The sequence below is a fragment of the Phodopus roborovskii genome, unplaced genomic scaffold, assembly GCF_943737965.1.
Source record: "Phodopus roborovskii unplaced genomic scaffold, PHOROB, whole genome shotgun sequence".
In the NCBI taxonomy this organism is placed as follows: domain Eukaryota; kingdom Metazoa; phylum Chordata; class Mammalia; order Rodentia; family Cricetidae; genus Phodopus; species Phodopus roborovskii.
Genome location: NW_026126547.1, coordinates 11,569,438 through 11,595,030, shown reverse-complemented (window position 1 = coordinate 11,595,030; position 25,593 = coordinate 11,569,438). Strand labels below are relative to the sequence as shown.

At 41.4% G+C, this 25,593-nt stretch overlaps 1 protein-coding gene across 4 annotated transcripts in view; it reads left to right on the top strand.

Moving 5' to 3' along the window:
- The window catches only part of Meis1 (Meis homeobox 1), a 367,579-nt gene that overhangs the window by 281,633 nt on the left and 60,353 nt on the right, over window positions 1-25,593 (top strand). The gene's annotated exons all lie outside the window — the stretch shown is intronic.

Below are 25,593 nucleotides of genomic sequence, written 5' to 3'. Positions count from 1 at the left end.
GCATCAGCGTTCATCTGCATATGAGTGAAGGCGTAAGAAGAAATTGAGAATCTGTGGCTATTTTAATGTGTCGTCCTTCTACGAGGGATTTCTTGAAGATCTTTTGTGTCAGGATGGAGGTCACTATAGCCTTGGGTCACTGAAATGTCCACTTATACAGGACTCCATTTGCTCTCAAGTGACATTCAATGAGAATGTGACTAGTAGAAAAGAGGTTTAGATTCATGGATCCTTTTAAAAAAGAAACTGCTCATGTTTCTACACTACATATTAAAGAGCCTGTCAGAAAGTGACTTCCCCAGTGTCAGACAGAAAGGTACACCCAGTGGTGTGTTACCGTTGATTGTCAGATTGGGTTAGGGCTGGGCAACCTCTGTGTCCTACGGAGTAGAGGAAAATAGTTTCTTCAGAGGAGCCAACTTAAGATGACAAATGGATTTGCTCAACAACAAAGTTCTTTTTACAGTTCTGGCCTCATCCTGTCACAGTAATCTTTTGTCCTTGCAGAAGCTATTGGGAAATATCAGCCTTTTGACTTTCAGAATACTAATGGTTACTTGGTAAATTTTTAGGATACAGCAAGCAATGCTTAGTGTAACAGATACACTTTAACAAATACTATTCTCTCTCTGCTGTCTAGTTATGACACAGGCCTAGTCCATTTCTTACTTTGATGATTTAAATTGCCTTTTCTAACCATTTTATGATGACACAGCTGTGCTTGGAGTTTGCATACTAGTTACACACCACCCCTGTTCAAAGAGTATAGGTGTTTCTTAACCATGCTGTCTGTTTTTAAGAGAATTTCTTACATTGAGGTGTGATCTCCATCCCATGGAGGCACCATATATTAAGAATGTCCAAGGATCCTTACACAAAAGCTGAGGCTGTTAGACAGGAAATGGGAGGTGGAGGACGAGACTCCTAGACCATGGTGTTGAGACTGTCTCACGTGCTATTGGCTAGCATTTTCCATTTCTCAGTATAAATACTTTCATGCATGCAGAATAGCGTGCACAATACAAAAAAACACCCATAATGTACCACAAGCCCTTTACTTTGCCGTGTTTCCTTTGTCTATATACTCAAATATATGCATACCTGCATATGTTATTATATGTTCCTTTTAAGTAAGAAATTGAAAAAGAATCCAATTTTTGAGAAGAAAGATATTTCGGCTAAACATAGCCCCACTCATTAATACCAAACCACTATTTTAACATTGATCTTTCAGCCAAATACTAAAAAAAAGTTAAATAAAAACTTAAAAAGGAGAATACAGTTGTTACTAACTCATCATTAGATCAGAACTCTAAGGTCAATTTCTGTATTTGTTTACCTCTAATCTAATAATAAATTGACTAAAATTTTTGTGAAAGTTTTTTCTTTTATTAAAGATAGATTTTTTTCTTCATGTAATATATCCTGATTTAGGTTTATCCTCTCTCTTCTCCTAATTCCTCCTTACAACTCTTCCCATCTGGATCTACCCTATTTCTGTTTCTCTTTAGAAAACAAACAGGCTAAAGGATATTTATAAAATAAAATAAGATAAGGCAAAAACAAACACATCAGAAGAGAAGAAAATAAACAAAGAGAAAGAAAAGTGCCCAAGAAAAGGCATGAGAAGTAGGTATAGACACAGAGACTGAACTCCCATAAATACATAAAACCAGAAACAATAATATATGCACAACAGACCTGTAGGGTAAAGAGAGAGAGAGAGAGAGAGAGAGAGAGAGAGAGAGAGAGAGAGAGAGAGAGGTATAAATATAAAGTGATAAAATTCAAGAAGAGAAAAATAAAAAACCATGACATGACATTATGAGGCCAGGAACCTCCGCAGATTCCAATTGGTTCATTTTCTGTTGCCCATCCTCTGCTGGGCATGCAGTGACATTTAAGAGTAGTGTCTTTCTCCAGTGAGACTCCCTTGAGAAAACTAAATTTTCATTTACATGTTGTTATCAATTGGAGATGGCTTCTGGGTGAGGGATGGGGACATGTCCACTTCTCTCTGTAGCCCTAGGACAATCTGGCCCAGCCCTGTGCAGGTCCTGCGCATGCTGCCTCAGTCTCTGTGAGCTCATCTGTGAGTTTGTCCTGTTGTGCTTAGGTCTTGTTTCCTTGGTGTTCTCCATCCCCTTTGCCTCTTACACCCTTTGTGCCTCCTCTTTAGCAGGGCTCCGTGAGCCTTGAGGGGGAGGACTTGATGGAGACACCCTTTTGAGGGAGTTGTGTTCCAAGGACTCTCACTCTCTACAAATTGCCTATTTGTTGTCATCTGATGCAAGATGAAGCTTCCCTGATGGTGACTGAGCAAGGCACTGATCTATGAGTGTAGCAGAATGATGTCAGAAGTCATTTTACTGTTACATTCTTTTAGTAGATCAGTAGTGTTTGGTTTTTTTCCCCCTAGATCCCTGGACTATCTAATTTCAAATTTTTGGTCTCCCATGCAGCACTGTGTATTTGTTACACCGCATGGAGTGGGCCTTAAGTCAAGTCAGGTATTGGTTGGTTGCTCCACTGACCATTGCAGCAGCATGTCTTGAAGATGGACACCATTGTCTATCAGAAGTTTTGTGATGTGCTTGATATTTATGTGAAACATTATCTTTCTTAAATGTCCAAGACTGGCCTCAGATGCTTGCCTCAGCCATCAGAGTTCTGGTATTATAGGTATGTACTGTGTACCATGCCTGGCTCTTCAGTTTATATTTTATTTAGGTGTTTATGCACCTTTCATGTTGGGAAGTTTTGAGTGTGTTTCTGGAGGTTGCATGGTAGATTCTGAAGTTTAGTGTCCTCGGACTTCACGTTCCACAGGCTTTAGGTCAGACAAGTCATGTAAGTTTACTGTGATGTAATTTATTTTGTAAATAAAGGATGGTGATCAGGTAATACAGGGATGAAATACTGAAACGCCTTCAGTAAAGTGAAACCCCTGAGTGAAATGTTTTACATAGAGAATGAAGCTTACGAGAAGGCCAGGGCATTCTACAGAATTTCATGACCAAAGAGGACAAAGTCTGAATAGAAGTCTGAGCATTGTGGCAGCACTCAGACAAGTACTTAGTATCCCCAAGACTTTTCTGAATATCTAGGAGCAAGGTAAAATTGGAGATTTCATTTCCCTGCCTACAGATATGGATGAGAAAGCCTTAGAGTGTCTCAGTCTGTTGATTAGCTAGAAAATACGGAAGAGCTTTTTCCAGGAATTTGCCCATTTTGTTTTCTGTATTCTGTGCCCTGCACTACCATGCAATATGCTTTCTGTAGGAGGCTGGGATGTGGGTCTGAAATGACTGGGACATTACATCATGTGCAGGATGGCCTTAGATATCATAGCGAGTTGCTCTGCAGTTTTTGGAGTCTACATGTTTTTCTTCTCTTGCAAAATGCACAACCTGAGAACCATATGGATGTCAGTATGAGATGACCTTTTGAGAAATCAGCTTTTCCTGTTGATCCGTTCAAGAGTTTACAAGGGGCCAGGCATGGTGGTGCTCACAGCTTTAGTCGTTAGAGCTAGGGGGGCAGAGGCAGGTGGATTTCTGTGAGTTCAAGTTCAGCGTGGTCTCTATAGTGAGCCCCTGGCCCGCCAGGGCTACTCATTGAGATCTTGTCTTAAAAAATAAAAACAAACAAATAACAACAAATGGGCTGGGACTTTACTCAGTATAATACTTCTCTATCAGCGTTCATTAAGGCTCTGAGTTCAGTCCCCGGCACTGGGGGGAAAAAGACAAATTTTTATATCTAAAATCTAATTGATAAATAATTTGCCTATTGATAAAAATCAGTTGGCAAAGCCGGAATTGTTTGTAGTTTGGATTTATTTAATCAATGGTAGCAATTCAATAAATCTCAGCACACATGAGTGAAAGAAAGTTCAGTCTGGTTTAGGTTAGTAAATACTACAAAACCGTGTTGTTGTAACATCTGCCTTAATAAATAAAACAGTGAAAGAGAAGATAAAAGACACACAGAGGTTCCTAATGTAAATATACCCCTGTGGCTTACCTGCCAACTTTCTGTGTTCTCAAAGTTAATTCTTCCTGACTTTTTCTTTAACTATTTGATGAGAAAATTACACTGCTACAGACTAAAAGGGTTGTATTATTTGAACTCCTTCCCTTGTTTTTAAAAATCATTGTTTGTGGTGTAATCCTTTCAAAGAGCTAGCCGTAGCTACTTTCCTGTGTAGAGAGGAGACCATACTATGGGCAGATCCCTTTCACTTAATCCTCTGGAAAGGCATACTTAATTCCTACAACAGAGGGTTTTTAACAAACTGACTCTGGTGCACCCATAGCGAAGCAAGCCCTAGTTACCTAAGAAGGAAACAGTGTCCTGCTTTGAAACTTATGAATAGCCCGGTTGGTACATAAACCCGGTAAAGAGTTGGACTGTTTTGTGGCAGAAACACTAGGTAGTGTAGTGTAGTAGGCACACAAAGAAAGGGTTTTCACACAGATTGCTCCTGTTGGCATTTCTTGGGGGTTATACTGCACTAAGATGTATCTGCAACTGTTAATCTAAACTCAGCCCATTTGCTTAAATGTGGGGAGCTGGCAGGATGTGGAACAGGCCGTGGCATTGTAGAGAATTTCACTGTGGTCCAGTCAAGTGTAGGGTGCTGCTAGAGCATTGTGCTAATTTTAGCCTACAAAGAGGATGAAGATAAACTGCCATATGCTGTCCTGGTGATAATATTCAAGTGCAAAATATTCCATAGACAGTCTTATTGTCTCAGTTAGGGAAGCTTGGGTGAGACTTAAGCAAATTTCTGCTCAGTAGCTTTATAAGAAATAATGAAGTAAAACAATTCTCAAATGTAGGTAGATGAAATCTGCTAAATTTATTTTGGCTTTATTGACTTTCATGGGAGTTGACAGAATTAGTTTTGGTTTATATTTGATCCAATTTTATCTATTTTTCACATGTAAATCTTACAAATCAATCTGAATAAATATTGATCTCTTTCAGAGAGGCAAAAATGTAGTTTGGATTGCACAAAACTACTTAAGAGACAGCATCTCTCGGAGTCCAATAAAGGAATAAAGTGATCTGTTCAACCGGTTTAAAATAACACTTTAAAAAGCCCCTTTTAAAAATGAAAAAGTCAAACTCTATTACCTTTCCATATTTGGTACATTGCAGGTCTACAGTCTCACTGAGGAGTGTCTGACCTATTTATCGGTCACGGAGACCACTGTGCAGAAAAGGGATTGCTAGCTTCCTAAAAACTGAAAACCCCAATGTGCAGAGCACATTTGAGATGAGAACGGGCTGTGGAGACGACTTTTGAGGGTGGGTTGGCTGGCAGCTTTGTGTTAACAACTGCTGAAAAGCTTGACCTGCAGAGACCGAGGTCAAACGAACCCCCACTCAAGAGCTCTTCTTTGACATGGAACAGGACCAAAAGAGGGCATGGCGGTTAAATAATGGCAAAGATACGCAAGCTGACTTTCTAAAAGTTGTAGTCTATATATCTGTGGGGAGACCTGGTGGCCAAGGAACCCTGCCTCCTGCTTCTCTGTCTCTGTTTCTTTCAATGACAGTGGCCATGTACAGGTGCCCCCCAGCACTCAATCCTATGCTCTGGGGTATGACTCAGAGTTGAATGAATGGGCTGATGGCCACTGATGGAAACATTTGATTGTGTGTCAAATAAAAGCCCTGGCCAGGAGGAGCTGGGAAGGCTTCCATTGTTTGTCCCCACACTTTGTTTTTATAGAGGTTCTCACAGGAACAAATAAATTGGAGTAAATAAAAGCAAAATAGCACTGTTAGTCATATCGTGGCCTCACACATGCTCACAAGTCAACTTTGGCAGGAAACTCGCAGAGGCCTGTTCCCTACCACTTACGTTGCATCTTTATCTCTCGGGTCATTGTTCACCGCTGAGTGCTTAGACCTCAACTTCCCAAGTAAAAGCTTCCTGTTGCTTTTAAATATAGTTTTGTTACAACAAGAGAAAAAGGCATCAAGGAAACCAACCTATTGGGGGGTTGGTGAGAAAGCAGTAGGAAAGAGTTCTAATCCAATGTGGCTGGGAAACATTGCTCACAAGCAAGGGGCTGGCTACTCTGGACTCACTGACAGCTTTCTATGGGTACACAGCTGTGGGAACTGTCTCCTGCCTTCTCTTGAGGTCAAAGGTGAAGCAGGACAATGACATGTCTAGTGTGCCTTGCCTCACATCTCCCTGATGCTGTGTTCATTTCATTTGTTTTGGGGCCTTGCTTGCCGTTGGACTTCCCTGTCCTTTTCCATTCCATGTCGGAAAAGAGCTGGTGGGTCCTTCATTACTTTTGCTCAGTGAGACCCTTTCATGTCGCTATGTTTGAAAATAATAGCGTGCATCCCATGGAAGCTGCATTTTAGTCCACCTCAATAGGTGGGGCTTGCTCTGCGACTTCCTGCAGTTTGGGAGGAAAATAGGGCGGTTTTCTCAGGCTTGGCTATAAACAACATTGTTTACGCTGTTTCCACTCTCCTGGCTCTCTGTTTGTGCAGGTCCCAAAACAAGTGGATCTGTTTTGAATTTTAAAAATTAGTGTATGTTTTCAGAACCAATCTGTCAAGTTTGGCCAAGAAATGCCTTAAGAATGCATGGTTGAGACTTACCAAGTTCTGGCTTTCAAAACTTACTTGACAGCCATTAAACTTCTGGCTCAATAATCATAGGATGTTTGGGGCTTAGCATATCTCTTTAATCCCCTGATGGAAGCAGTTCATTTGGATCCCCTTCTCCTGTGCATTGCCCGATAACACACACACACCCACCCACACACACACACAAAACACACACACACAAAACACACACACACACACAAATGGTTATAAACATGACCCAAGTCACCCTTTTCGAGGGAATTTCCACACAGCTAGGATATGAACAGCATTGTGAAAGCAGAATTTACTGTAGATGTCTGATAACAAATTTGTCATAAACTGCTAGCTGTACAGTGAAATAAATTTGAAAGGAAAAAGGTCACTAAAATGAAAAAGAAGTGAGTGAGTGAGAGAGAGAGAGAGAGTGTGTGTGTGTGTGTGTGTGTGTGTGTGTGTGAGTGAGTGTGAGGGAGGAAGGTCAAGAGGAGAGTGGCTCCAGGGATACTCTAGTGTGCACACGTCAGAAGTCTTTGAACAGCCTTTGTCCCACAAAAGCAGAGGAGGCAGCCAGCTTGTCATGTGTTCCTGACACTTAGAATATGTGTGATCTGGCTCTGCCTATGAGACACAATCCCACATGCCCTGCCGATATCAGAAAATGGCACGTGCCTGCAGGTTGGTTGGGTCCAGGAGCACAGGGTGCAGACCTCTTTGTTAGGCTTCCGAACTGGGACTGTGACTGGAGAGTGTGACAACGATCCCCAGTTCAGTTTGCTTTCCCCAGTTTAATGCCGCACATGTGTGACCAATGCAGCTTTCACTTGGTTGCTTGTCCCCACCCTGCCCCTGAAAAGGTGCCTCTAAGACAACTTAGCTAAGAAGGCTGCTCTCATTCCTGCATGCAAGTCCTCAGATGGTCCACCCAAGCATTCCAAGCTCCTCTCAGCTTGTTGCTGGAGAAGCCTGGAACAGGGCCATTGAGAGCTTATCGGAAGACTGCACATCTTGCCATCCTGTTTGGATGTGAAGATGTTGCATGTACTAGTGACATGTGGTTGGAAGTTTGCCTCGTTGCTTGAATTAGAATAAATTGCACCTTAGTTGTACTGTTGAATACACTGGGAGTCTGCTACTGCAACTTTATCCATGTACATACACATAGGTGAGTGTGTGTGTGTGTGTGTGTGTGTGTATGTATGTATGTATGTGTTTCCTGTCTTCATAAAGATAAGCCAGAAGAAGCCAATACTCCAGCAGGTGGATTTTACACTTCAGGATCATTTGAGGACCATGCTGGCAAAGGCTCATGTAGCAAATGCAGACATCAGTGTATGACCCATGACATCCAGACTCCATTCTATAACCCCACTATTCCTGAGAGATCACCTGCTACCTTTTAGTGCTCCGTGGTAGCTGCAATTGGTGGAAACACTGGTTTTACTTTTCCATCATCTAGCTGAAGGCCTAATATCTGGGACTCGAATCTCTACCCCTCCTATAGAACTCTTCCATTGATGAGTTAACATTTAGACAGGAGCATGTAATGCAGTTCCATCCCAACTCATCACATTCCAGCTCATCACGGTCTGCTACCTTCTAAGTGTAATGTTTGTATCTCATTTTTCAGTTACGGGTTAGAACCCTAGTCACCCTAACTGGGTAGTTTCCATCTTGTCATTCTTGTTGTAGTGGTTTCCTTAGGAACAATTCCTCTTTCAACTCTATCTTCAGAAACTGGTGTTGATTTTCTCTCACCATCATCTCAATATCAGTAATAAAATAAGGCAAGAGGTTATAGTTACTTTTCATGTATCCTCTGTGGAGTCATTTAAAGGAATACCCTCTGGTCATGTTAATTTCTTTCCATTGAAAATAAACAGGAACAGAATATTTCCTACTGACTCTACCATTGCTGCACACAACAGTCTTAACTGTAAGCTACACCGTCTGCTATTATCATTCTTTCTAATACAGTTCCTGATACAGAGATCAGCTAAAAATGCCAGGGTTCTTCATTAAACATAAAATGATCATTTTGAATTTTTTTTTTTTGAGTGACCTGTACAGTACTAAGTCAGACCCATTTAAGGGGTAGGGGAGAGATTAAACTTTATCGCTTTATCTGTATTTGTTTGGCGACAATATGAACAGAAGTTTGGACATTCCTGGAAAGCACATTATTTTCAGGATATATAGGTGGTGATGTAATAGGCTGCATGGAAATACAGGTTTAACCAGGCGAGTATTGCTAACTAACATTTCAGTCGTTCATTTGTAGTGAAAAGAAATGGCAGACTATAATAGAGCTCTCAACATTTCTTCTGCTCTCAAATCAGTGGAGTCAACCCATCCACCCATTGTTCCTCATGTAGAAGTGGGGATTTAGCAAACTCCTACAACATACATGACCCAATTCTTCCTAACTTTTCCTATAATGACTTTTGTATGTTCCAGATATATGTGTGTGTGACAAATGGAACAAATCCGGAACAAGAAATTTTAACTTTTTTGTAGAGAAAAAAGTCTTTAAAGGCTATGACTCTTTTCTGTGCCCCCCATCCTCTGAGAACTTCCTTAAAAACTCTTAAGATATAAGTAGATTTGGTCTTGGTTTATTGTTCTTCTAACCAATACTGGTGTTCGATCCTGAGGAATCCAGTGAGCAGAGTTGCATATGAACAGACCATGGGCAGAATGTGTACTACTTCATGGGGAAATGCACCTATCCTTGTCTTGGGGAATACTAGAAGTTTACATTGAGAAAGGGAAATCTTTACAGCATGTCACATATTGTCAAGTGTTTACATCTTCAGGGTTACCAGTTCACACACTACTATTCTGCATCACCTAGTCCCTCCCCACCAATTTTTATGGCCAAGGAAGAGCGCCTCAGTACTATTTTGCATCACCTAGTCCCTCCCCACCAATTTTTATGGCCAAGGAAGAGCGTCTCAGTAGAGTTGAAGCACCTCAAAAGGATGGTACAGAAAGTAGTGACTGGTTGGAACTTCAGTCCCAGTTGTGACCTGAAGTTTACATAAGAATTCATATATCTGGGGAGGTGGGGATATTGTAAAGATGAGCCACAGGGGTCCATTGTTGCCAAGTTACTGTTTGACTATTTGGGAATTTGCCCTTGATTCATGGCCAACTTCTAGAAGGCCTTGCCTGGAACCAGCACCCCACATCCCAGCAGTCTGCTACTACAGAACGCCTATGGCCTTTTTCTAAAATTTCTCTATTATTATTTTTAATAAGAATGACAAGCAAGTATAGGAGAGAGGCTAAGAGCATGACCTCTGAAAACAGCTCTATAATTTCACTTAAAACAGTCTCATTTGGGGCTGGCAAGAGGCCTCAGTGGGTAAAGGCACTTGCTGCACAGGTTTGGTGACCTGGATTGGATCCCCAGAACTCACATAAAGGTGGACAGAAAGAACTAACTCTACAAAGTTGTCTTCTGACTTCCACCTGCAAGCTATGGCATGCATAGCTGCCCACTCCTGTCATCATGTCCACCCACACTAATTTAAATTTTAAACTTAGGACAATCATATTTTCTAACTTGAAAGTGTCTAAGCTTCCCTAGCTTTCCATTATCTTCCTACAGCATGATTCTTAGTATTTTTAAACTAGATCATACAGTGGCTCTTTCTCCTTTAAAAGAGACATACCCAGCTCTGGGCCAGCAAAGAGCAAAGACCCATGTTCACTGTTCCTGTAACTGGCTTGGACCAGGCAGCTCTTTCTGCATTGCCTGGATCATACAGGAGGAGACTTGAAAGCAGATGGTTTCAGAGAAGCTGAACTTACAGAGTGTTTCTACTCCATGCTTCTGAAAGACAGAATTCTCTGGATAAGAGTGAGGCACAGGGAGGAAGGCTGTATTTCCCACACCCACTTTTGGTATCCAATATGGAAATAATTCTCTCACAGACTACCTGGGTCTGAACAGATTTGGCACAACTAACCAATTTTGGATTCCGGGTAAGAAGGAGGTAGGAGGTGAGGATTCACAGGGACTTCCTAGAACCGCAGCATCACAGAGCCATGGGGCCCAGAGAGAAGAATAGGACAAAGCAGAAACTCCCCCCCATATTAGGAAGAATGCAACTTTGGAGTGCTTAACCTGGATATAGAAGTTGGCCTCTGTACAGACAGCTGGGTGGTCCAAGACAGAGTGTCCAAAGGGTTTAGCAAGTTCAGGCCTGGCATTTTGGCATACCCCATCTGTTAGGTGGGGCCAGCAGCAAGGAATTCTAGGCCACAGGCCAACTCAGAAGTCAGACAGGCCTGGGATTGGCATTCTGAGGTCTGTTTGTGAGGACATGGCCATTGCTCATTCTGCTCTGGTGAAGAGGTATTGGGATACGGGAATGCAACAGACTTTTTTCCCAGTTGAGGTAGTATGAGGATCACAGTTGTGTCTCCAGCACAGCTGAAGTTTCTGTACCTTCTTACTCCAGGTAGATTTCAAGTTTCTGTCCTTTGACATCAAGGCTGAAACTCCTCTATCAACACCACATCTTTTAGTCTGTACAGAGCAGTTTCCATGGGGACCACCGCTGCCTCGTGGTATGGGGGCACACATGAATTTCTGTTCTAGCTGGTGTTTCAAGAAATAGCTAGCTTGTTTGTATTACTGTACTCCTCTCCCTGGGGGAGGGGAGAGGGTTCCTCTTGTGACTCAAAAATATTGGGAAAATCTAAAACAAACAAACAAGCAAACCCAAATTCCCTTTGAGCTTGCAATCTGCTCTCATTTCCCTGGTGTGTGTACCCAGTGTGAACTTCCAATGTCCCAGGGTCAGAGGGAAGATGGCTGCTGGCTTTCTGATGAGCAGGTACTCAGATTTCTGATATGGAGAGATCCTTGAAGATGCTAGAATGAGGCTGCAAAGTCCACAGACACTTTTTTTTTTTTTTTTTTTTTTTTTTTTCAATTTCATTAGTGGCTTCCCCCAGGCTCCCAGAGTAGGAAGGGTGTGTGCTCTAGCCTGATACCTTTCCCTCTCTGCTTCCACTTTGTATATAGAGTTTGGTTTTTCTTTTGTTACTTTGTGTTGTTGTTTGATAGGATTTTTGTCCTTGCTTCTTGGAGGGAGTCTTGCACGGTTTTCCGTGCAGATTTAGGAAGAACTAAACCTGGTGGCTTCTTGTTTTTGTCAACTTTCTAGATCTATGGCCATTTAGCATTTGTTTTCTTTGTCCTTTTCAGGGTTTCACACTCCCTCAGACTCAGGTGCACTTATTTATACACTGCCCTGTGTCTTCCTTCCCTGCCTAGAAAATCAGATAACATTCAGGGGAATTTTGCAAAGCTGTGATGGCCTGTAGGGATGACTGGGGGGAAGGGCTGCTGACACCCTGGAAGAGCTACTAGAGGTCAGGGAAAGGCCAGGGTTGACCTTATCTCATTTAAGGAGATTAAAAGGGAAGGGTGGTTCTGGAGTGATTAGGGGGAATAGGCAGACCTGAGTTCAAATCTACAAAAATCTGTGCTCCCTTATCTGCAGCAGCCTGTTCCCAGCCCATCTCCACCTGAATGTGAGGAAACAGCCAAGAAAAGCACACCCTAAGGTGTCTGGTCCCTGAGCAGCCAGAGTCTGCAGGGAATGGGCTACTTCTTGAAAAAGCCATACTACATCAAATTCGGGTTTTCTGTTTGCCTTTCAGTGTTATTATGGGGAGACAGGGTTTTCCCGTGTCTCTCATACTGGCTTCAAACTCAAGGGCTTCTCTTGCCTCAACCCAAGCATAGGGATCTATATACCACATACCCAGCTTGAGGGTTTTTTTAGACATATGCAAACATGAGCGCTTTCTTTGCTTCTTACCATGAACAAATGGATTTTAACTTATGAAGGTTTCCTCAGAATTATTTTATCTAAGATCCTCGCTTTGGTCAGTGTTCTGTGACCATTTGCTTTCAGCTTGTCTGTCATTCTATGTAGACCAAGTTTTCTTACACTTTCACCACAGGATACAGCTTTCTGCTGGAGAAATTTCTACAACACCCCAGGTATATAAAGCAGATACACTAGCCAAATATTTACCAGTAATAAATCACATAGGAAGTTTGTTCTAAAGCAGTTCTTTGGTATACATATAATTTTAGCATTTTATTAAAGATGAAATTGATTTTGCATAGTCATAAGATGGATGAGTTGGGGGTGGGGCTTAGTGGAAGGGCGACTGATTACCCAGAATGCTTTGGCTCTAGGTTCAGTCTTCAGTACCACAAATGTACACACATGACCGGGATGTGCTTGGTTACGTTTCCATAAAGAATGAAATTGTGGTTGAGTGTCTGATACTACAGGAGTAGAATCTTCAACAATTTTCAGAGCAGATTGCTATTTTTTTTTTACTTTATAATTACCAATGCTGAGAAAGGCTATTTTACATAAATATACAGTATAAAATGGCAGGAGTATCCTAATACCACATCATAGTTTTGACATCTTTAGTTTTATATTTATGTCTTAATTTCATTTTGTGTGTGTGGTGTGTGTGAATGTGTGCACACGCACACGCACCATGGCAAGTGTAGTGTGTGTAGGCCAAAGGACAACCTTCTGGAGTTGGTTCTCGCCTTCCGCCATCTGACTTCCGGAGATGGTGCTCCGGGCATCAGGCTTGGCAGCAAGTGTACTAACCCACTGAGCCGTCTGGCAGTTGCTCATTTTTTTTAAAAAGAAAAATGAAAATTAAGTTATCAACCTAAACTGCAGTTTTTAAAAGGAAGCATAATACAACCCAGAGGTATACTAACCCGATGCATGCTGAGGGGGCATGGTAGGGAGAAGACTGGACTTTGTTTCCCGTAACAAAACTGTTGTGTTTCTAGAAGAGCAGAACACTTTGTGTGCGTACCAAAAACACTGCGGTTTTTAACACTGATCATGAGTCTGAGTGGAGTGTTTCAGGCTTCATTCCTTATGAGTCTTCTTTTTACAAAGTGTGCTTGTCAGGTGTCCAAACCAAGGCTGCAAAGTTGCACAGTACAACACGGCCAAGTGCTCCCAGAACCATCTGAGATTCACTCCACATTGAGCTTGATTACATTTTTGATGATTTTGTGTTTCAAAAATCTTCTACTCTTAACAAATATTTTGGTTTGTTTTTTTATAATCCCTATATTCAGTCACATGATCTCATAGGGTCATGACTCACAATTTAAGAAGCTATGATCCAGATGAAAATGAAAGACTCTCTAGAGCGTATCTCGATTTTCTGTCTCAAAGATAGTACTTTGTTTGCTAGTAAAAAAAAAAAAAATCCTTCTGTCATTAACAACAGGTTAATTTATGGATTAACCAGGTTTGTGAGGGAACTAAGATAGTTTCAGTCATCCATACTCCAAGAAAATTTTAAGTTCCAGAAATGAACAGTTCATAATTCTTAAGTGAATTTGATTACAATATACTGCTTATGGTTGTTTGATTTCATGTTATTCTCTTCTGGTGCCTGCTTTACAAGTTGAGCTTTATTCTAAGGATGTATGCATAGGAGAAAACAAGAGCACAGAGAGGGCTCAGTAGTTTGGCCCAAATAGACAGACTGGTTTTCCTTTTCATGTCACAAGCCTGTCAGTCAGCCTTGCTGATGAACTGATTCAGAATGAGGACCAGCAGGTGCAGGGATGTTCTTTACACGAAGTGGCCAGAGCCAGTTCTCATGTTTCTCTGGAGGGAGGGATGCATGTCACCCAACACATTTCTGGCTGTATTTGTCCAGAGGCAAAGATCCTCTGTAATCTCATCGGGAGACTCACACCCTATGGACAGGCATGCAGTGCTTCGGGCCCTGGGGCAACACAAGGAATGCACTGGATCTGAGTCGATGGCTAACAAGATTGCAGGCACGTATTCGCACAAGTGGAAGTGGCTGGTTTTTATCTGGAAGACCCATTTGATAAGGATACTTATGGTGTCCACCCAAGCAAAGTTGCCAGTGTGCACAGTTTGTTCATTTTGAAAGGCAAGCACTTGTCCCTAATTAACTGAGTCACTAGAATGAGTGGCACTACAAGTCCACAAAAGAACTTGAGCCTTCTTAATCAAAGGGAGGAACAAGCTTAGGTACAATAGTAGATGCATGCTGGGAATTCTGTGCTTTCGAAAACTCTTGAATCCTTTAGGTGGTGGCTTCACAAATAGAGCCCTAAGTTTTTTATCTTTTCACTTAAGCGCCTTCTCAGCCATTTCTTCTTCCTCAAATATGTTTAACACACTTAATATCTCCTAATTCTTCTTCAGACACCTGCAGCTACCTATTTCAGAGCTTTGCCCCCCGTTTACTTTGTAAATAAGTGGAACTGGACAGGGTGGCATCTCTTCTCTCCCTGCCCATCCTGGGGCTTTCCTCTTGTCCTGGGATCCTTTTCCTAGTGAAGCCCCATGCTCTCATCTTCTGGGCTCCATCTTCAGATGGCTATGGCCCTGTGCCACACCCCATGCTAACATCTTCCCTTTGACCTCCTGACCACTAAGAACAGAATGAAAAGGCATCAGGGAGTAAGAGGAAAGAACCCAGGAGTACTTTGAGGGCTGATGTCCAGGAAGCTAGAGAGTTGGGGGGTGGAGTTGCAATACATGAGGCATGCTACTATGTAGGGAAGAGAGAGCACACACGTGAAAAACTTCTACAAAAGCCATGTCATCCTGTCCCCTCTCTGTCACTCAAGAATGATGTGGTCTGCACGGACAGAAATCTTCTTTTTAAAATGTTACAACTTCTAGAGATTACTTGGTGAAAATATTTTAAGACTGTAATACATTCTGTCACATGTGACTATAACAAATATTTTAATATGATTTGAAGTCAGTAGACACATGAATTATGGTTCTGTGGTATGTGTTTCTTTTTATGAAGCCCCTGAAGCATGTAGAGGGCTATTTTTCACTGTGCTGACATTCCCTGGTGTAACTGTGAGTTCTTGTTTATTTATTTATTTTTATCTCTTTATCATGCTGTAGTTTTACAAAGCTTTCAGCGTGCAAATTGTGAGACAGGAAAGCAGAGGAGAAAGATTTTAGAACTCTCTGTACATTGAGCATAGCTCCTCTGTCCCGAGCTTTGTCACGATGTATGGTTCTAACTTGATGCTTCTCAGACTTAATTATGTAGAAATCACCTGTGTTGAGCTCTAATGTTGGTTTAGTTGTTTTCAAGTGCTGTGTAAGGATTGGGGCTTGTACAAATGCTATTTTATTATTCTGTAAGTAGCCAAGTTAGAAAAGCTTTGCTTTAATCTAAACTTTGGAAATTGGCTTTTATCATATTTTTCAAGTGTATTATATATATATATATATATATATATATATATATATATCTTAGATAAAGGAGTTCTATCTGTGAAACACACACACACATGCACACATTCCTGATAACCACTAAATATGTGTGTGTGCATGCACATGTGCCTATTGCTTGCTTGTGTATGTCCATGTTTGATAATACTTTCCCCTTTAAGAATAAATTGTTGCCAGGCAGTGGTGGTGCATGCCTTTAATCCCAGCACTCAGCAGGCAGAGGCAAGCAGATCTCTGTGAGTTCAAGGCTAGTATGTTCTACAAAACAAGTTCCAGGACAGGCTCCAAAGCTACATAGAGAAACCCTGTCTCAAAAAACAAAAACAAAAACAAAACAAATATGTTTTTATGGCTGCATAAACCCTTTTAAACATTCATTAACACAGGATTCACTTCTTGGGGAAACAGTTTCAAGACACAGTGGCATATCAATCTTTACACAAACTTCAAGGCCTTGGTTCTTAGTTCACTCCCTGAGTGGCTGATTCAGAACATGTTTCAAATGGCTTTTCTTTCACACATGCAAGTATGTTCATTGGGGGGGGAGAGTGTTTCCATTTTGTTCTATGGTTAGAGTCAATATATAAATTTCAGTAATAAATTGTAATGTGCTTACATTTGCAACTGCCCAAAATTCTACTAAGAAGTTATACAGTTTTTGTAAGGATTTTCCATGGTGTTGTTTAAAAAACAATGCTGAACAGATAAAAAAAATAAGTAAAATCTATTTTTTCTTTTATTCCTCATGCTATTTGTCCTGTGTATAGGCAACTAATTTGCTGCTGTTCCCCTAAGGGAGAGTAAAGTCAAAAAGATGTATTAGATTTCTAAAAAATAGTATTCTTGTCTCTAAAGAACCAATTACAGTATTCAAGTGGGTGGGGGAAATTTTGAGAATGTACTTGCTTTCTTAGTTTATGTTGCATTTGTCCACAGTACTTTATTTCAGTGAACACTAACACCTATAAATATATTCATTATGACTCAGTCTTAAGGACATGATAAGTACAGGTTTGAGCAACTGTAGTGGACAGATCTTGCATTCTATGACTGCAGAGACTCTACAATCTTCATTTAATCCCACCAGATGCACTCTGAGACTTAGGAATATTTTTGTGTCTATGTGTTTTACAAAAACTCATAAACATTTCCATTTGGGATCTTAGCTATTTGGTTGGTTTCTTTCCATATTTCTCACCCCATTACATTTTATACATTATTTGTGTTGACAGTGGAGACTCATGAAGTGATAGATGCTTAATTGAATGTGCTATTTATGCCAAAGAAGTAATTCCAAATTTATTTCAACATGCTGGCAATCCCCAACATACAAACACCCAAATTATGACTGACCTACATATACATACGGATGCTCTCTGACTCATATTCTCACTGTATTACATCCATGGGATCATTCATAGTGATGACATTGTCTATATAAAAAAAAACCTGGCATGTTCAGAAACACAGCTCCCTAAATATGGTCAGGAATTAAGGGGAGAAGGTAGTAAATTGGGAGTGTGTGTATGGGGTGGTGATAGTGAGAGCCGACGATCAGTTTTGAAATGTATCGGGCTCTTTTGTGAGCACTGTATAGACTGCCTCTAAAAAGGCATCCTTTCCAATGCCAACTGTGGCTTTTAAAACCCTTCCTTCTTACATTAACTGAAATCCTACCATTTAAGGAGTCAGGTTGACTTGCACTTACTTCATTTACTTTTGGCTGCTGAGAGGTGATCTCATGTAGGCCAGCCTAGACCTCAAGAACTAGTTGAGGATGACCTTGAACTTCTCATTCATTGCCTCCACCTTTCCAGGGCTGGGATTACTGGCCTGTCCCACATCCCCAGCAACAACTCTTACCTTACAATCCACAGTTCTTAGGGGAACTTGAGTATGATGTCAGGGATTCCTTTCACATCGGATGTGAACTTTTCCAGGCTTCCTACTGACAGGGTTAGGTTCCGCAAGGATGTAAGGGTGAGCATTTGAGTTAATGCAAGAAGATGAAGACAAATTCAGACCAGAACAGGTATAAGTAGAAGAAGAGCCTCCCTCAGGTGTGGAGCACTTAGGAGTTCCAAGGAAGCGGTGTTGGACAGTGACAGAGACACAGAAAATGAGAGGGCTAAGGGCAATTGTAGTGTTCAGTTCTTTCCAGTTTCCACAAATGTGAGAGGAAATAGACTCCCTTCCCAGGCTGCCGTTTGTCTTCCTATGCCCAGGACTCCCAGGCACCTGGGCATTTACTTGACTTAATACATTGCTTTGCCTTTGCTGAGCTAACCTTGAATCCTAACAACACTCTTAACTTCCATCTCTGTGGAAGTATCTTCCAAATATCCAAGAGGCCTAGTAATTAATTCCTGTTAGCATGCCAGGTGCCCAAGTTAGATTCTGTCTAAATGGGCTCACTGCTTCCCCATCCTTTCTTCCTTTCTTTTTAATTTTTTAAGGCTTTACTACTTCATTTTCTTAGTGTTTGTGTACATGCAGTCACACATGCCACAACTCAGGTTCACTCTAGGTCAGTTCTTCTACTTCATGGACTCTTGGATGTGGATTTTTATTGCTGTCTGACTAAGTACATGAGTTTGCAGCTATATATTTACCACTGTGATTATGCTGTTTAGCTTCCGTGCCCTCCCATTGGAATGCTTAATGGAAACCAAAACTCTTTCTGATTCAGTTCACAGTTTGTGTACCATTCAACTACTATCCATGCCCATCTTTGCTTAGCCTCCAAGATAGATGAGCTGGAGCTTGTTCAGAGTGGTATGACTGCAGATGTGTTGCTTGCTCTTCGTGCTCAGCACAGACATGGTACTAGGGCCAAAGTGGGAGTGCAGTGTCCTTTGTTAAACAGAAGTGACAGTAATAAGAGCTGCAGTGGATGGTGGGTTTATGTATGTGGCATCACTTTGAAAAGAGAAAGTAAGAGCAGTACCTCATAGGAGGAGGTGTCTTCTGCAAGGGTTGGGTCATTATCTTCTCTTTCTGTTGTATCACAAGTCTGCTAAAGAGCAGAATAGAATTGAACTCTATGCACAGTCATTAACCCCTTCTTGTCATCATTCAACAAACTCACCTAGAAAGTCAAAATGTCATAACCAATTCCAGTAGAGCCAAGTTTTGGTAACATTTATAGATATTTCTGAGTGCCAGTAATATGTGTATTTCAAGGTGATTTAATCTTTGTTTCTTTATTATTGTGTTGAGGTAGATAGGGTCTCACCATGTAAGCCCAGTTGATCTTGAATGAATTGTCTTCTACCTCCATTTTCGGGTGCTGTAAATCCAGTGTGTGCCAGTGGGCGTGGCTGTAGATCTGACCCTCATTCTTAGCGCTTCCCTTTCCATCAGTGCTCTTGCTGTATCTGTATCACACACCATTTGTGAAAAACATGCTAGAGTTTCACTAAGGGATAGCATGTCCATAACTAACTCCTTGTCATGGCTTTTCCAAGAATCATCTCAAAATTTTCAGGGAAGTTGCAGGTTGGCAGAACCTGCTTTTTTTCGTTATTTTCCCTTGGTCAACTGGAATTATTTTGAATTAAGAACAAGAATATATTTATCACTTAAGTTTGAGCAGAACTATAGAAGGGAAGTTAAGAAATTAATAGAATCCTAATTACTATTAAATGCACAGTTAATTGCTGATTTTGATTTCTATCTATTTGTAATGTTAGATTTGGATTAGAAAGACCTGAAGTATACTTTGTTGCTATTTAAAATATAAACTGGGCATGGTAACAGATTTTTCAATCCCAGCACTCAGAAGGCAGAGGCAGGAAGATTTCTGTAAGTTTGAGGCTAATATGGTCAAAATAACAAGTTCCAGGACAGCCAGGACTACATAGAGAGACTTTACTTCCAAACAAAACAAAACAAAACAACACAAGTACTAAGATTTAGGCCTTGGGATATGCTTTTATATGTCTGCCAAAAATTCTTCCCAGTGTTACCTTTGACATGCCCCAGACACTGAGTTCTCAGACAATCCATTGCTGACATATTGCTGAGGCAGGTGTATGGAATGCTAGGGGAATAATGGGGCGATTTCATGGAAAAACAGAGAAAATCCAAAGTCCCAAGCATTTTAGATTTATAACAGATGTTTAAAATGTGAGTCTGGAGTTTAAGACCAGGACCAAATTGTCTGCTAAAGACAGTTGAATATCTTTGCTACAGAAAAACTAGAAATGAATCAAGTAGAGGCTATATATATATATATATATATATATATATATATATATATATATATATATCTCATTAGGAAAATAAAGAGGAAGAAAATAATCTTTGCTTTATCTTTTAATACTGAGCTCAGGAAAACTGTACCAACCACAAAATCCTTTAGTTAGGTAAGACATTTTAAGTGACAATTACAGAAAGCACTGCCAAAGCAAGCATTCTCAAGGGTTCTGACACTGTGACTCTGAGGTGTTCTTTGTCCACGACGGATGAGCTTTAGACTCTGAGAACACTTTGCAATCCTGTAGAATGTGTACCTCTTATGCTTTCCACTTTATCAAGTTTCATGAGTGAGCATTTCCCAAGACTTTCACTCATATATGTCTTGAAAAGAAATGCAACAGTTGGAAATCAAAGTCATGCTTTTTCTGCACAGTGGGAAAAAATATATTCACCATTCACTAAAACACATTGTTCCCTTTACACCGTGGTGACACTGGGTTAGAAACAGACACGAGTATGACTTGGCCCCTGTTATAATGAAAACATGTCTAAAAGTTGGTGGTCTTAGGAGACTATGATATATTGGGTGGTTGGGGGAGGTGAATGTGTGGCAAAAAGTAAAAACACCCAGTGTTGGGTGGAAGAGACAATGGGTCATTAAGTCACCCAGAGTCCAGGAAATGCTTCATGTAGGAGATAGCAGTAGAATGTGGCCTTAAAGGTCACCAAGAAGCTTGCCACCGTGCTTGAGGAAGGAAGAGAAGCCTACTTCAGTGAAAGAAACAGCTCAAGAAACCATAAAGAGCTGAGAGCTATCGAGTGCTTAGAGCTTCCCACAGACACAGGACCACCAGACTGTGGATGACTTGAGTCTTGGCAAAACTTTTCCTGAAAACACACTTGGGAAAGAGGCTATGAAAGTTCCTCCTTGCCAGGCTAAAAGTAATGACTTCTGTCCACAGGGCAAAGGGGTACTATGGAAGGCCATGAGTGCCAGGGTACTATGATCAGATTTGTGTTTTAGAGAAATGATTCTGGCAGCTCCTGTGCCTTTGAAATGAAAACAATACAACTCTTGAAGGCCTCTGAAGTATCCTAGCTAATTTCTGAGGAAGAAGTTTTTGTAAATCTTGCCATTTATGCCCTTAACATAATGCAGAGGCATTATTCTACCTGACTTTTGGGGAACTGGATACCCCAGGATCCAGAAAAGAGGGTTTGGGGTGAATTTTTATATTTTCTAACATTCCCGGGCATCAGGCACACTTGACGCCTGCAAAGAAACCTGTCCTCTCCATATTGATGAGGCATTTGCCCCAGTGATGCCTAGGGAGGCTGGAGTCACCCTGCTGCTGGGTGGGAGTGGGGTCTTATTTTTCCCTTTGTAGATTTACTGTGGAAGATCCAAGAGAAGAAGGAAGCCCTTCATGTCCTGCTCTTTATGCCCACAGTGACAGCATAAGACAATGACCCCCTCTGCAGGAAGATTTAGCAGTGGTTATTTAATCTAGGTACATCCAAAGACAAGACACTGCTATTTGTAAAGGCTGCAAGAGAAGAAAAGTAAAGAAACAGGATACAGCCCCAAACTATGGGGTCTCCACACAAAGTTGTAAAAGTTGTAAATGAAAATGTTCTAACATCTATGATTGTCTGGTAACTTTGAGCAAGAGAAGGGGGTCCCAACCTTGTGCCTCCAAGTACCTTGGCAGGTGAAAGTTCACTTCCTTAATTAGGAGTTCTGTCTCTGTCACACACAACCCACTTTATTTTTTACCTGATGGCCCACAGACAGGCTGAGTTCCCATCAGATAGGCCTTTAGGATTTTGTTTTTGCCTTCCTCAGTAGATTTTGGGGCATGGCAGTCCTGGGAGAAAATGGGGAGATAGTTTAAAAAATAAAAAAATAGGAACAGAGCTTGGACCTGTCTGAAGAGGAATTCCCTGCTGACCTGGCCACTCTGACCTATTGAATGGTCCGAATACAATAAACACAGCTTTATCCTGCCTTAAAAGGGAGGAGATAGCAGAGCCTAAATGCCTGGGCATGCTTCAATAGGCAACTTGGGATGTTTGAGTTGAGTGTGTTTGAAATCTGAGCTCTCTGGCAGCCTGGGAATTGCCACAGGTCACCTGCCTTGCTCCACAGGGATAGGCCCAGGTCTCACCAGAGACTGTCCATAGAAGAATTGTAGTACAAATTCCTTTCTTTGTTGGTTGGCCTCTTTCACTAGACCATGGCCTATAAAATTTTATAAAAACAATCCTTAAATATTATTTGAAAGGGCAAATGGCCCACGCTGAAAGGTTTGACAGTTTGACATATAGTGCGTGGTTTTGATAGCTTGCAAACTGCAAAGTGTGGCCAAGGAGTCTCCCCCTGCTTGTTGAAGCCTGGTGTTGGCGAACTAGTATCTTTTGGCTGTGCAGAGTTCTTTTGCTTCTTGCAATCTGACAGGCAGTGAGTCTGCTTCAGTGATCTTCAATCCTTTTAGACTAATTTGTGAGAGAGCACAAAAGCTAGTACCTTAGAATGCAGCGTCCGAAAGCACCGAGCTAGGTACTGCCAATTAATCATAGCAAGGCAGAATCCTCTGGAGTCCTCTGCTAGCATCAGATCCTATGCCCAGAGATCCACATAGGTGAGGGAGAGAAAGGAATGTGAGTGGCCTGCTCTGCTCTCATCTGAACCTGGCAAGTTGCAGGGAGTGGATTTCTGCATTAGAATGTTGCAGTGTGCACGGAGGCAGCCATGGCTGCCTCTGCATAGCCAAAGGCCATTTTCAGGAGCCTCTGGCCCCTCAGTCACTGGCCTACTAGTTAATTGCCACACGGACTTCATGACACATGGGCAGATAATATGACATTTTCGGTTTCTGTCACTAGCAAACGCCACAACGTTGCTTGCACTAGTTGCTAAGAAGCTGTCAGAAGCCATTAGCAGTTGGCTAAAGTCGCCCTGTGGCATTTCCTCATAGCATCAGCAAAACGAGCATAAATCACCCACTGGAGCCCACTGCTACCCTAATGAGGCCGTAAGCTTGTTTATAGAGGAGCATCATTTTTATGATTATTTCCACCTTTTCAGTTTGCCTTCATTTGGCGGCAGGAGAAGTCAGCACCAGGGATGAAGTCACCGCTGACATTTTACAAATGGGCTTCAGAGCCCCTGCCTGCTGCCGTGTGGTCTGCTGTGGCTCTCCAAGTTTGTGTAGTGATCCTAAAAGTAAAAAAAGGAAATAAGTCCTCCCAAGACCACATCGAAGTGACTGTGTCAAATTGCGGGGTGGATTGAAATGCTAAAGGTACAATTGACCATTTAGACTCTCCTCTGAGGTCGAGACACTGGGAGATCAATTTTCAATTTTAGAAAGTGGAAGAGGTTAAACAATTTATTAAAATCTATGAAAGTGTTTGCTTTTAGAATACTCTGTTTTATTATGCTCTTCTCAGCCCCCATCTTCTCCATTTCCCTAACCGTGTTGGGAAGGAGCAAGGTTTATTGTTTTAGGCGTCCTGAACATGCAGCAGTATTTACACTGGATTGAAAGCATTTGCTTCCAATGAAAATCTTGTCTTAGATTACAACCCAGCAGTGTAATTTCCCTCCCAGATGGGAGTAAAGTAGCTGTATTTGCCTAAAAACAGTAGGAAGAACAAACTGTGCATTAAGCCAGGGCTGTTTTTGGCTTGAGCTAATGATGTAACAGAAACCTTTTATTCAGGAGAGGTCACTGCCAGGGACTGAAGGGGTGATCTGGCTCCTGCCTGAAAGGCTTCTCCATTGTATCTACATAAGTCTTCACTTAAAAAATTCTGGCCCTAATGCTTCTGCTTTCATACAGCAGAAATAAACAGGAAAGGTCCTGGGGAGTGTTACACGTGGAATACAGAAAGCCTCCCTCTGCTAATGGAGTATATAATTCAGGTGCCCTCAAGGCACACTTTCAGGAATTCTTTTGCCTGAGGTAATGGGAAGCTAAGGCTGCTTTAAGGCCTTGATTATCTATTAATGCACAAAGCTGGAAAAAAGTCATCTCCACTGGATTACGGTAGATATTTCCATAAATTATCAATGAATTCTCTCCTAGGCAGGCACTAGACATTGCTTGCTAAATTAATCTGAAGGGGTTTGAGATGGATAAAAAGGCTATTTTTGTGAAGGTGGAAACCTATCATGGAGAGGTGGGGAAAACAGTATTGTTAGGTTAGCTTTTCATTTTTAATCACTGATCGGGTCATATGTTTCTTTTCCTTGGCCACCCTCTACATATTGAAAGTGGATCAGCTATTGCAAATTTGAATGCTGTGGAGTTGTTTTCTTTTCTCATGTTTCTTTAATGAATTGTTATTTTATGTGGTGAATTGCTTCTCTGTATGAGCAGCTTCTTTAAATACTGGACTTTGAAAGAATGTATTAGGCAAACCCAAGGGGATTTCTCATGAAACACTTGGTTATGCAAATAAAGAGCGGGTAGCATTAACTTAGGTGTGTGGGTGTCTGATTCACCAGGGACCCCAACATCAGCATGTCTAGCCATGTGACCTTGAAGCACAGGACTTTCCTCATTAGCTGGATCGGCTGTGATGGCTTTGGAGTTGGGAGGTCTTCGTGATCTTTTCTAGGGAGAACCCATTCTATGAGCTTGGGCAACTTTCACAACTTTCTATACTGTTAAGTGCACTAAAATTATGCATATTTTCAAAATAAAAGTTTACATTACTAAGCTCTGCCAAAACTCATAGTGTAGTATAGCTCTACTAAAAGTCTAAATGTTGGACTCTATCTGCTCCTCACTGATGGAGTTTATCTCAGGACACATTGAGACAATTGAAAAACAAGGTGGGGGGGTAGGGAGGGTCACTTTTCATATGTTACAAGGGTGAGGAGTCGGTTTCCTGAGAGAACAGTTAAGAAAAACTAAAGCTTTATTTGCAATATAACTACTATAGATGACAGAATAAGTGAAAGCAAACTAGAGATTTCATGTTGCACTGAGGACCGGGCGTAGAACCAAGCAATGGAGGAGGTGAAGCTGTGTCAGAAAATCTGATGTGAGCTCCAGTAGGCAGTCATCAGGCAGATTGGATTACCAAAGTGTCAAGCTCTTTGGACCATAGGCTCCCAATGACTTATTTAATGGGATGAGTGTGCCCTGGGGTATAGTCGGAACTGCATGTCTAAGCCTTGCCACTGTAGTTCTGCATTCTGGGCCCAGATCAATCTGTCCATTCTCAAAGTCTATTACCAAAATTCACAGACAGGACAGAGGCTTCAGGTAGCTTCCTGGTAAGATGATGACCTGTCAGGGCACAGAGGCTGATCAGTGTAGTGTGTTTAGTCTGCTGTTGTTTGTCCTTTGACTTTGGTGCAAAGATCAAAAGTAGGTATTTCTATTTTAGATCTTGTGAGTTATTTTGGTTCCTGTGATTATAGGGGTAACACTTTTTT